Here is a 12171-nt window from a genome sequence, read left to right on the forward strand (position 1 = left end):
GCCACTCAGTTCACCTCCCCCGCCCTCCCCACGTTCCAGGGGGCAGAGGAGCTCACCTGGGTGCCCTGCGGTTGCCAAGACAACCGCCAACGTCCCTGCTGGCGCCGCTTCCTCTGTGAGCCGGAGCTGCTGGTGGAGGCGTGTCTCCGAGAGCCGACCTTTCAGCTGACGGTTGCCCCACACAGACTCGGGTGATGGCGGACTTTTGCCCGATGAGCGCTCTGCCCCGCTCCCGCCCCCGGGTTACCGGGCTGGCTTTTGCACGGGAAGCTTTTGTGTCTTTGCTGTTTCATATAGAAATCCTTCCAAGGTCAAAGTCGTAAAAATGGAGGAAAAAACACCTCCCCTACATCAGAGGCTGCTGGTTGAATAGCCCGCTGCTCCACCCTGAGATGGGTCCTTTGTTGAATTTTCACTCGTTTACAATTTTTGCGTGGGAATAGATGCAGTCACGCTTTACTATTTTTGGTGAGACGCTCATGTCTCCGCCCTCAAAGGAGATGCAGTGTGTGTGCCCAGGGCTGCCCCCAGGAGCCTGGGGTGTGTTACACGGACCGAACGTCTGAGGCCAGTGTCAGTGCTCAGAGGCGTTTGTGTCCAGGACGGTGAGCAGCGCGTAAACAAGACTCCTCCCGCCCTGTCTGGCTTCCTGCTCTGTCCCCACAGAAGCAGGCGCAACCCAGGCCGCCGTGAGGTGGCGGCTCCGCGCCCAGAGCCCGGGCCAGGCTGCCTGGGGTCGCGTCCCAGCGTGTGGCCTCGGCCGTCTCCGTGCAGAGTGGAGGGAAGCAGGGCGCCGACCTCACAGGGTCCCCGTGAGCCCGGGGCGGCTCACGTTTGCTCGGTGTCCCGAGCAGCAGCCCGTGGCCGAGCAGTGCGAGCCTCTGCCGGGTGGGGGAGACGGGAGACGGGAGTGGGGGTGCAGGGTCTCTGCTCACGGCGCCCGCACCTTCCCGGCTGTTCCTGGGTCGCAGTGACTGCCGCTGAGCCTGAGGCTGAGGCCGGTCCGGTCCCTGTAGCCGGATGACGTCTCGCGTCCGCTTCATGACTGCTAACGTGAGCGTTCGCGCCGGCTTGTATTCGCTTCCGTCAGTGCTTCGGGGTCTCGGGAGCTCACTGGAGGTGCCCAAGGGCGGGGCACAGCGAGAGGAACCTGTGACGTTTCTCGAGCACTTGCCGCAGGCCAGGCCCTGGTTTCTGACTTAGGTCACGTGCGCCCCCACAGCCTGTGGGGCGTGTGACGCGGAGGGAACCGCAGCTCAGGGCCGTGGTGACCGGTCCAGGTCCTGCCCCTGGGCAGGGGTGGCAGGGACCCTGGCGCTCCCGTGTCTGTCCCAGGGCCCCTGTCCGTGCCATCATGGGGACTCCCTCCGTTTGTCTCCATTGAACTCTCAGGACCCGCAGGGTGACAGACTGTCCTCTGTTCCTCTGAGGGACTAGGGACCGTCCATTGGACCCGTGGGTGGCCCCTGGAGCCCTTCCTCCCTGGACACCGTGCCGTGCCCTCGGGAGCCTGGAGGCCTTAGCCCCCACGCACGTCAGCGGGCTGAGCCCACCGCTGGCCGGTGGGTCCGAGCGCAGCGTCCCCTCAGCGTCTGCGCCCGGGGCGGAGTGGGGGAGGGGCAGGGTCTGTTCAGGGTCCAGCGCCTCCACTTGGTGGCCCTGTGACCGTGGTCAGGTTTTTAACCCATTATACACTGTCGTACACCACATATACCTCACATCGTACACATTAAAGTCAGGGTAATAATGACAGTGCCTGTTTTAAAAGACTGTGAGTGTGAAGGAGAAGATGTGGGTAAAGCCTGTTGCAGCTGGTACTCAGAGGCGTTCAGCCTGTTAATTATTCTAATGTGAACGTGAGTCCCAGTTTGTCCAATGCCTGTCTGGTGTGGAGGGGGTCCGTCACATGTTGTCCTTTGTTTCCGTCTGTGCTTCCCCCAAATCGGAGGAGACACTCGGCACGGCTTGCTCAGAGGCAGCTGTTGCCCCAGGGCAGGACGGCCTGGCCACGGTCGAGTCAGCACCTTGGACAGCGCACGAGGCAGGGCACCCGCTGGCTGTCTCCTTTCTGGTCAGCTTCAGTCACAGTCGGAGCCCAGTGGGGGCTTCCCCCTCGCCGGCTTGTTGCTCGCTTTCATGCCAGGCTGGCAGAAGCGGCAAGGCGATCGGTTGTGAGCGCAGGACCTTGCTGCCCTCATTCCTCGCATCGGGGTTGACGGTGCGGCCCTGGCTCCACCAGGGCTGTCCTGACGTCCATCCGTCTGTCCGAGCGGAGCACTGGGTGGTCAAAGGGCGCTCTCGTTGCCGGGCTGGCCGTCACCGCCGCTGTCACTCCCCATTCCGCCTTGGCTGCCAGCCTTGTCCCGGCTCACTGCCGTTGTGTAGCCCGTCCCGGGACACACGCTACTCTGCTGGTTCCGTTTCGTGGATGTGGTCACTAACCGGGTCACTCTGGGGACGAAGAGACCCTTGGTGCCGAAGGGAGCCCGGCTGCGGTGACTGCTCTGCGGGGGAGGCAGACCGTCCTCCGGGCCTGGGCACCCCGCCCACCCCGCCTCCCCGACCAGCCGGGTGACTCCGGCCAATGTGGGCTTCCTGAGCCCCCCAGAACCCACACTCTGTGGTTGTTCTCTCATTTCCTAAAAGCCCTCGTGCCGATTTTCCGTCATGGCTGTGCCACAGCCTCGTGTCAGTGGCCGCACGGCACCGGAGCCGTGGCGAGTGCACAGCGGTTAGCACCGCGGCCCCCCCGCGGTGGGTGTGTTTCCCTGCGCACGCGGGGGATGCCCGTGCAGTGGGCGGAGCGTCTGTCTCTCTGCGACCCCCCGGGACGGACCCTCCCGCCTGTCGCTCCCCTTCCCGCTCCAGCCTCACGCGGGGCTGCCTCGTTCCGTGGACCCTGTTACCATGTGCACCCCTGACGGCTTCGGGGAGCAGGCGGGACGGGGTCATAGGTCAGTACACATTGTGTGCGACCAGCAGGGTATGGCGAGTCGCGTCCTGTGCAGAGATGCGGCTCTCAAGTTGGCAGAATGCGTGACCCTGGACGTCCTTTCCGTGGGAGCAGCTTGGAGAGACTCCATTACTTCAGGACCACGGACAGGGTGCACTGGGGTCCTCCGTCCACTGTCCAGTGCTCGCCAGGCTCCCCCAACACCGTGTCACATATACCTGTCCTTCCCTCCTCTCCTCCACTCCCTCCACGCCCGCCCCCGCCTGCACGCTGCAGCCGCTCCCGGAGCCCTTTCAGGGAGAGAGACACTGCCCGGCACTCACCGGCTCGACTCAAACACTGCTCACTATCTGTGGTTACAGCTGGGACGATCGCGTCGCCCTTGTGCCGGCGGCTACCGTGGCCTGGCACACCGCAGCGACGGACTCTGGGCTGTGTGGGAGCCTGACGCGGTCATGGGTTTATAACTCACGGTGTGATTGTGTGGGCCAGGGATGGAAGCGGTCTCTAAAGTTCCTACAGCTTCCGTGGGCCACGAAGCCAGAGTGAGTGAGCAGGTGGGAGGGAAAAGCGGAGAGGCGGTCTGGTTCAGAGCCCCGGCTCGCCGCGGTCTGGCGCGCCGGGCGGCACTCGCTGGGGCCAGGTCCCCCTCTGCAGTGAAGACGCTGACGTTGACGGTCGGCTGAGCGGGCACTCGGGGTCCCCGTGACCGGGTTGCTCAGACGCCGCAGACCCTGCTTCTGCGGCACCTGTGGTGTCGCTGGGCTCCCTTTCTGCTTCCCGGGATCTCCGGCCGGTCGGGTCGGCCCAGCCAGCACTTCTGCTGCCGCAGCACCGCTGCCGCGCCCACGGGGTGTCCGGGGTGTCCGGGGTGTCCGGGGTGTCCGGGAGTGCAGCCGGCCTCACCCACGTCGGGGAGGTTTGCGGGCAGCGAGCCGAGCTCACGTGTCGGGGAAGAAGCACCCTCCCTCTTCCGCGGGAGTCTCCCTCTGGGAAAGGGCACCTCCCCACTGCAAGTGGGTCTGAGCAGTGCGCCTGATGGGGAAGGGGCGGCCTCCGAACACCCAGGGGCCTCCGTGAGCCGCCCCCGGGGGCTCCGCGTTAGTCCGGCCCGGCTTCCTCCACGGAACCCCGTGCGTGGGCTGGCAGCTGCCGGGACAGGAGCTTCTCTCTCCCACCCCCGGGGCCGGACCCAGTGCTGTGCCCTGTCCCCCTGTTGGGGGCGGGGCCTCCCGTGCCCCTCCCCAGCCGGGGCCTTCTCAGAGGTAAACAGCACGTGTGGATGGATGGAGCGAGGGGCTCGTATCTGGTGGGTGGACCCCACGGTCTGCCTCGGCTCTGATGGGCATCCCTCCCTCTTTTGGGCTCCTTTCGGCACCTGCTTGTGGTCTGGAAGTGTGGGGTGGGGGCCGTTGGTCTGGAGAGTCCTTTGGCCTTCAGCAGCTCTCCCGTGACCGGCCCCTCGCAGTGGGGTCGGCACCCTGAGTGACGCTGTGCTTCCGATTCAGGCCAGCTGCGCTGGGAGGAAACCGGGCGTTTCTCCGGCCTCTCGCGGTGGCACCGTGGGCCTGAGATGAGCCTTGGGGAGGCTGGTTCATCGGCTTTAGCAGCTGCCCTGGGGTCCCTGGGGGGGCTGCACGTGCAGAGGAGGAGTGTGATGCCTCTGCGGCCACCAGCAGCTGGGGACGGGGCTGGCCCCGTTCTTCGTCTTCCCGACGCCGCCTCCTTACCAGCCACGCTTCTCGGCGAGATGCCAGGAGAGGTCACGGCAGGGGCCAGGCGGCCGGTTGGCGGCAGGAGGCGGGAGCTGTGGGCAGACAGTGGCGCCTTCGGTAGGGAGGGACCAGTCTTTGAGCCGTGGTCACGGGCAGGGCTGTTGGCCTGGGCCCCGAGGACTGTCCCCTCTAACAGGCACGGCCACTGGTCAGGGAGGCGAGTCATGTCCCCAGACCTCAGGAAGCTCAGACGGGGCGGCGATGCCACGGCTGGCCCTTTGCCTTCCCTGAGAAAGACAAGGATGACTGTGTGCTTAGGGGCACGTCTCAGAGGCAGGGGGCTGGCTGTCACATCCAAAGGCACTTTCCTGCAGCTGGGGGAGTTGTTGTTCCCGCCCCCTCCCCTCCCCGCCCCCCCCCCGTGGGAGAGGAATGTGGACCTGGCTTCCTTGTGTTTCATCCCCGAAATGCGGTGGGGGCAAAGGGTGCAGGGGCAAAGGGGACAGGAGCTCCGGGTGCCCTGGCCGAGGGTGGGGAGGGCTGAGTGGGACCTGTGATGGTTCTGGGAAGAGCCGGGGGTGGGGGGCGGGGCGTTGTTCCTGAGGGAGGAGCCTGAGCCCCTTGACCCCTGCCCCGTCCCGCGCAAGGGTGAATGGGGCTGGAGGCCAGGGCGCCCACAGGACCATGTGGCTGTTGCCGGACCACTGGGGACGCGGGTGCCCACGTGGGATGTGGGCAGAGAGCGTGCGGCAGAGGCAGGCAGACCAGGACACGGCGGCAGTAGCCGGCCCCCGACCCCCGTGGCCATTCAAGGCCCCAGAGCCTCTTCCTGGTCCCTCTTGCGTGGGAGTTCTTCCTCTGTCTCTCTCAGGGAGGGCCCTGCTCCCTGCTGACGTCATTTTAGGTCCCTTTGCCACCTTCCTTTCCTTGGGAGGAAGCCCTCCTGATTGCCAATTCTGTCGGTTCTCTTCAGTAGGTTGAGCTTTCTTTGTGTTTTTCTGAATTTCCCTTCTCAGACCTGTCCTAGTGGGGGTGTCACCCCCACTCTCTCCCACTGGGCTCGCCCCGTCTCTCCTCTTCGATGTTACTGTCCCACGGCCTGGCGCCCCTGGTGTGGGGTCAGGGCTCACCCCGCCGGCCCTGAGCCTGAGTCCAAGGTGGGCGTGCCGTGTACGGGCTTGAGGTCCGGGCAGCGTCACCTCCTGGGTTCTGTTGTCTCTGGGGTGGGGCCGGTCTCAGGTCTCAGCCTCGGCTGGCTGTGGGCCTCGCTCTCGGGCCCCGGCCTCAGGGGAGCTCGCCAAGCCCCACCCATCCTGCAGAAGGGGCTCCTGACCCTCTCCGCCTGTCCCTGGACCTGGAGTCCGAGTCCTCACGGACTGCTGTGTCGTTTTTGAGCAGGACGGACCTTGGGAACATCCCTCCAGTGCTCTTGGAGGCTGCTGGTCAGGAGCACTGCGGGGTGCGGGCCGGTGAGGCCTGACGGCCCCCCTCGGCGAGCAGCCCTGCCGTCTCTCTGGGGCACAGCAGTGCAGCGCGGTGGGCACACTGCAGGCGGGTGGCATTCGTCTGCCGGGCCCCCTGCCACGCGCTTGTCACGCGTCACTGTGTCATCACAAAGTGCCGCTGCTGCCCTTCTGTGGAGCGGGGGCCGGGGGCTCGGCCGGAAGGAAGAAACCGGCCTCGTGCACCACAGCTGTGGGTTCAGGCACCCCGGCCCCGGGTCTGATTTCAGGTCGGACTCTTGCCTGCCACACCGCACCATGCCGCGCCACGCCTCCGCGAGCTGGGAGTCTCCTCACGGTGCCCTCTTCTTCTGTCCTAGGAAAATGAGCGGGAGGACGCCCCCCAGGGAGCGGCTCACCTGAGGCCCCAGCATGCAGGCCTGCCCTCCGGGGCCCAGCAGCTGGACCAGGTAACTCACACTCGCCAGGCCACCGGGGGATGGGGTGGCATTTAGGGGTGACACCCATGCACACCGGGACTTGGGCAGGGTGCCTCCGGCAGGGAGGGGAGGGCCCGCAGGCCAGGCCACACCTGTCTGTGTCGGTCTCCACTTTCCTTCGGTTGCAGTCCCGAGTCTTGCAAGAGCAAAGTGTCCCTGTCTTTCCAGTGGTCCTGACAAAGGAGGAACTGTCTGGCCCCCAGCTTGAACACATGGGGGCTTTCCTTTTGCTTTTGGGGGCAGCAGCTTGTGTGTTTTAGGGACGACGCCTTGCTGTCCTCTTCCTCCTCTGAGACCTCCTGCAGTAGCAGAGTCTCAGTTCCCAGGAGAGCATCCCAGCGTAGGCACCTCTGTGGCAGGGACATAGGTTGCTCTCTGTCCATGGAAGGGACCGGCGTTGAGCTCCGACAGCAGCCAGCCGGGGCAGGGCGGGCCCCCGGGCAGGGGAGCGCGTCCCTGGGGGCCGATGCTGAAGACACTGTGTGTGGGGGTGTCGGTCCTCTTCTGGGTGGCTCGGCTGCTGCCCCATCAGACAGGGAGCCCTCCTCTGGGTTCATCAGCCGCACGGGGCAGGGGCCCAAGGTCAGCCATGGGAAGTACCAGGGTCACGACAGTTCTTGCGTGACCACGTAACCAGGGCCCGGGGCGGAGGCAGCTGCTGGTGCCAGGCCGCACTGCCGGGGGTGGGAGTGGAGGTGGGTGTGTGTCAGATAGAAGCGGCACGTGCAAAGGCCCAGGGGTGGGAGTGGGCGTGGCTTGTTGAAGGGACAGAGAGGAGACCAGGGTGGCCTGGGCGTGGTGGGCGGTGGCCACAGGGCTGCAGGTCGCAGCAGAGAGGTGTGTGGGGCTGGGTGCTGTGGAGCCACGCAGGCCACGCTGGGAGTGGGGAGTGTCTCTGTGGACGCCACAGGAGGCTGCAGCCAGGAAGCGGCCCGCTCCGGCTGTGTCCCAGGACGCTCACACCGGCTGCTCTGGGACCTGGGCGTGGGCCGTCGGACCTTGTGCCCAAGCCCCGCCCCTTGACTCGTGGGCACGAGGCTAGAGGGCTGCCCGCCCACCAGTGCCCGCAGGGCCGAGGCCCACACACGAGTGCGCCCTCTTCAGAGAGGCCGTGGCACTGCCGCCCGGAGCGAGTGGGCGTGTGCCCAGGCTCCCACCGCCGCCCAGGTGGCGTCGAAGCACTCCTGCCAGTCAGGCCTCTCCGTGACCTCTCGGGAACAGCTCCCCGTGACCCTGTTCGCTCAGGAGCACCGGTAGTGGTGGGCGCCTCCTCTCCGCCACCACTACCACAGAGGTCCCCGGGCCAAGTGCGCGCTCTGTGCACAGGGTGCTGGAGGCAGAGGGGCCCGGGTGGCCGAGAAGCATGACTGCGTGACAGTCTGTTCTTGAGGCGTGGGCCCAGTTGCAGCTCCTGGGTGGGGGTAGGGGAGGGGACGGGCCGACGTGCAGTGCAGTGGAAGGGCCCCCGGGGCAAACCGGCGACTCCCCGCAGGGGCGTGCCCTGCTCTGTTCCCAGGAAGCCACGGAGACACCGCACACCAGTGTGCCACCCAGGCCCCGCTCCGAGAAACGTGTCCCTGGGGCTCACGTCTGAGAACAGACGGGGGTCCCGAGGTGGTCGCAGCAGCTGCTCACCCTCATCCACGTGCAGCCTTGTTGCCGTTGTTACCCCCTTTTAGGAGGGGTGAGAGTTTTAGACAAAGAAATTGGTGTCCGGGACAATTTGGGTGACACTATTGTATTTCTTAGGACTTTCAGTCCAAAGGGGGAGAACACAAATCAAATCAGTGTAAGCAAGCAAAGAGAATCCTTTCATTCATTTGCATGGAAAGGGAAAATGTTAGCTTCAGGCACAGCTCGATCCAGGTGCTCAAAGGATGTCATCAGGATCCTGCTTCTTCTTCGCATCCCCTGGTGCCACATCCTTTTTGTCGGCTCTGTTCTCAGATGGATCGTCCCCTCATGATGGCAAATGGCACTTCAGCTACAGCCTTTGTCCTCAACTTTTCGAGCCTACTGGGCAAAAGAGACAGTTTGTCCCAGGCTCCAAGTGCAGCACACCACTCTGTGCATGCAGTTGGGTCATGTGCCCCTCTGCAACCAATCACTGTTCTGAGGGTTGGACTCACACTGATTGGCCAGGCTGGGGCACGCCCCTGGTCCTGAGCCAATCACTGTGGCGGTGGGCGGGGTGAAAAGGGAGGCAGTGTGCAGATTGCCTGGCCCTTGGTGTTCAGCCCAGCAGGAGTGGACCCAGCACAAAGGCCAGGACGGGGAAGCCAGAGGGGAGACTGCAGAGAAAGAAACTGAAGAGGAAGCACCTGCTGCTGGAGACAAGTGCCCACGGTGGGGTAACAGCCTCCCTCTCTCCCCGTTGCTGCCTGTAGGTGAAGGCGGAGTATGCCCGCCTCAGCCTCGTGCTCGCCGCCGTGACCCGAGAGCGCGACCTGGCCGTGTGGGAGAAGTGCCTGCTGCGAGCCAAGCTGGAGAACCTAGAACAGGTCCTCAAGGTAGGGCGCCGGCCCGGCTCTCCTGGGGCCCGCGGGAGCTCCTCGGTGAGGAGGGGCTGAACTCCTTCTCCCTGTCATCACGATTCTGGGCTCTTGGTGCTGTTTTTACTTTTTTTATGGTGGAAAATGTGATAAATGACGAAATTCAAGTGTTTCTGGAAGCGATCCCGAAAAGCCAATTATGCACTTCCGTTTCTCAGGATGCTAAACACAGCTGAGCGCAGACGGCAGGCAGCCGTCCGAGTGGCAGGCGGTGGCCTTAAGTGGGGACTGGAGGCGTCTGCGTTGGCGTCTCAAACCCTGTACAACACGTGATGACCTTTGTTACAGAGTCAGAGGACCGCGTCTCCAGGGCACGGGGGCTGGGAGGCTTCTCGCACATTTCTGGGGGGCTGGGGCCGCCTTCAGTGTTCAGCTGGTGGGGTGACCTGCTGCCGATGCCGCGGAGTGGAGCCGAGTGAGTCCTTCAGCTTTTCCATCTTGGGGGCACGTGTCCCGTGTCACTGCGTGCTCACTGTGGGAACAGGTGTGGGGCTGCAGGCACCACAGAGTGGCCGCGTCGGGTCCCGCACTCCAGCCCCTCCGTCGCCGGGGCCCCGGGCGTCTCCTGAGCGGGGAGCCGGCCCCCCGCGGCAGCAGTGGGCTCCATCCACTACCTCTGGGGAGCGTGCTGGGCTCTGAGGGGAAGCAGAGAGGTCAGCGGGAGGTGGGGGCTGGGTGAGCGGGAGGGGGGGTGACCACTAAGGGGCACGGGCTTCTCTGGGGAGATGGAAGAGTTCGGGGTGCCGTGTGGTGGTCACGCAGCCTTGGGAGCGGCCAACAGCTGCTGAATCGTGCAGGTGCAGAGGGCGAGTGTTACGGCAGGTGAGTCCCGCCTTAGTTTAGGAACAAAGACGCCCCGTTCTCTTGCCGCTGGGCCCCGGCTCCCGGGCTGGGCCTACCCGCAGGGCTGTAGGCCGGTCTCTGCTCAGGCCTGGGGTGGGCGAAGGGCCTGATGTTCCGACTGGCACGGAGGTGCCCACTGCCCTCCCCCCCGACGTCAGGTTTTTCTCTCAGCGTGGAGACACCGCAGGCCCACACCCGGATTCTGTCCCTCCCGCTCTGTGCACAGCCTCTCCTTGGCTGCCCCCTCCCTGTCTAGGGGTGGACACACCGGGGTGTCACATGCCCTTGGGGGACAGGTGGGGGAGGAGGTGGTGTGGGAGCTGGAGGTGAGCATGGGGACTTTGGGACGGGGACCTCCAGGGTCCAGGTAGCTGCACTGTGGTCTGGCAGGGGAGCGTGTGGGGTCAGGAGGGGCAGATGCACAGAGACCCCAGGAGGACTCAGCCAGGGGGGCACTGTCCCCTGTGTCGCAGTCCATGAGCCCCAGCAAGGCTCAGGCCGCCTGGTTCGAGGAATGCAGGAGCCGAGTGCTCACTCACCAGGCACGTGGCCACGAGGGCGACGGAGCCCTGACGGCGGATCCTGGTTTCCACCTGGGAAGTGTCACCCCTGTGGCCACGCGGAGAGAAGCGTGTGGGGCGGGAGTGGACGCCAGGGCCTGGGTCCGGAGCGATGTTCTGGAATGCGACGGGGTGGCCTGGACCGGTGTGGGCGTGGTGGGGGGAGGGAGAGGTGGTGGGTTCTGGGTGTGTTTTCAGGGCAGGATCAGCAGGATCGGCTGAGGGACTGGGCGGGGCTGTGGTGGGCGGCGGCGTCAGGGCCACACCGAGGGTGCGAGTGTGAGTTTTGGGTGACGGTTCCATTTGCCAGGACGGGGACACTTGGGATGGGCAGCTGGGGGCTGGGGACGGCCTGGTGACAGGGCACGCTGTGGCCACGGGACCCTGATCCTCTCTCTGGGGAGGAAAAGAAGAAAGTATTCAAGACAAAATTTTGTTCCCGTGGTCAACGGAGCGGTCGGTGATGCCGACGATCTGGGGCTCTGTTCCCGGGACAGACAGCTGATTGTCTGGGGTTGGCAGGTGCCTCCCACAGGGACCGCTAATCTGCCCGTGTCTGCGGCTCCCCCTCTGCGCCTGCTGCACCCCAGACTCAGCCCCCGCCCCCCGCCGTCCAGCCCACCCCCGGGGTTACCCTCCTGTCGAATTAGCACCCTGAGGCCGTCTTCCACATCGTGAGCTGCGCACTCTGAGCAAAGCCTCCAGAGGCTCAGTGCAGGGCCTGGCCCGGGGCGCAGTGTCCGGCGGACCCTGTGGGGAGCCGCCGCTGGATCCACGATGGGCCCAGACGGCTGACCGCACCGCCGGCCTTCAGGCGCCCTCGAGGGACAGCAAGTGCGCTGCTCTGGAAGCTCAGTCCGTCCCCGGTCCACGGGGCGGCGTTGTCGGGGCGCCAAAGCTCCCCGGCCGGGGCTGTGGGACGTGCGCTGTCCTCCCAGCCCCCCTGGGAGTGGGGCCACTGTCTCGAGCCCAGGGCCGCCCAGCCCCCGCTCTCAGCCGGGCCCCGAGCAGCCCCTGGATGGGCGGAGCCGTGAGCGTCCCGCGTGGGCTCCCCTGCTCGTCTGGGAAAGGAAGGTGCATGTCCGCGCTCGAAGCTCGCAGGGCTCTCTGTCGTGGGAGTTCTCGTGAGGGAGTCTGACTTCCACACCGCGGCCCAGGGGTCACGGGGCAGGGCGCCCCGGGAATCCCAACGCCTGTCTTTCTGGTGTGGCACACGGGCGCAGTGAGGTGAGCGCCGGCACACAGGGGCGCTTCCTCCTCTGTGCTGTGTCCGCGCACCCTCGTGTGTCGCGCGGGGTGTCCGTCGGTGCCCGGCCCTGGCCGTGGCGCTCGGGGGGCGGAGCGTCGTCCCGCTGCGCCCAGGTGGCGGGCAGGGCACAGACAGCCCGAGAGTACGCAGGTCAGTGGGAGAGCGTCCCTGGCGACTCCTGAGAAGGGAGATGGCTCTTGTCTTGACGCCTCTGCCCTGGCGGGGCCGGGTCTGCGCAGCAGTCGCATCCCCCAAGGGTCTGCCTGAAGGGCTGGCTTGTCTGCTCCGTGTCCCCTCACTCCTGTCACACCTGAGCTCCCCGGGGAAGCGGCCCCGTGACATTTGCAGGCTACCTCG

At 65.6% G+C, this 12171-nt stretch overlaps 1 protein-coding gene across 8 annotated transcripts in view; it reads left to right on the forward strand.

The window, feature by feature from the left end:
- The first annotated feature begins 6494 nt into the window (after positions 1 to 6494).
- RIMBP2 (RIMS binding protein 2) overlaps positions 6495 to 12171 on the forward strand; it is a 44521-nt gene continuing 38844 nt past the window's right edge. For 7 of the 8 annotated variants that reach the window (XM_036013814.1, XM_036013815.1, XM_028503592.2 and 4 more), the window contains exon 1: positions 9003 to 9120. The gene's annotated coding sequence lies outside the window, so the exon portion shown is untranslated. Of the gene's footprint in view, positions 6581 to 8997; positions 9121 to 12171 lie in introns of those variants that run through there. The other variant, XM_036013820.1, reaches the window with a different exon arrangement.

Source organism: Phyllostomus discolor, chromosome 13 (assembly GCF_004126475.2).
Source record: "Phyllostomus discolor isolate MPI-MPIP mPhyDis1 chromosome 13, mPhyDis1.pri.v3, whole genome shotgun sequence".
Taxonomy (NCBI): Eukaryota; Metazoa; Chordata; class Mammalia; order Chiroptera; family Phyllostomidae; genus Phyllostomus; species Phyllostomus discolor.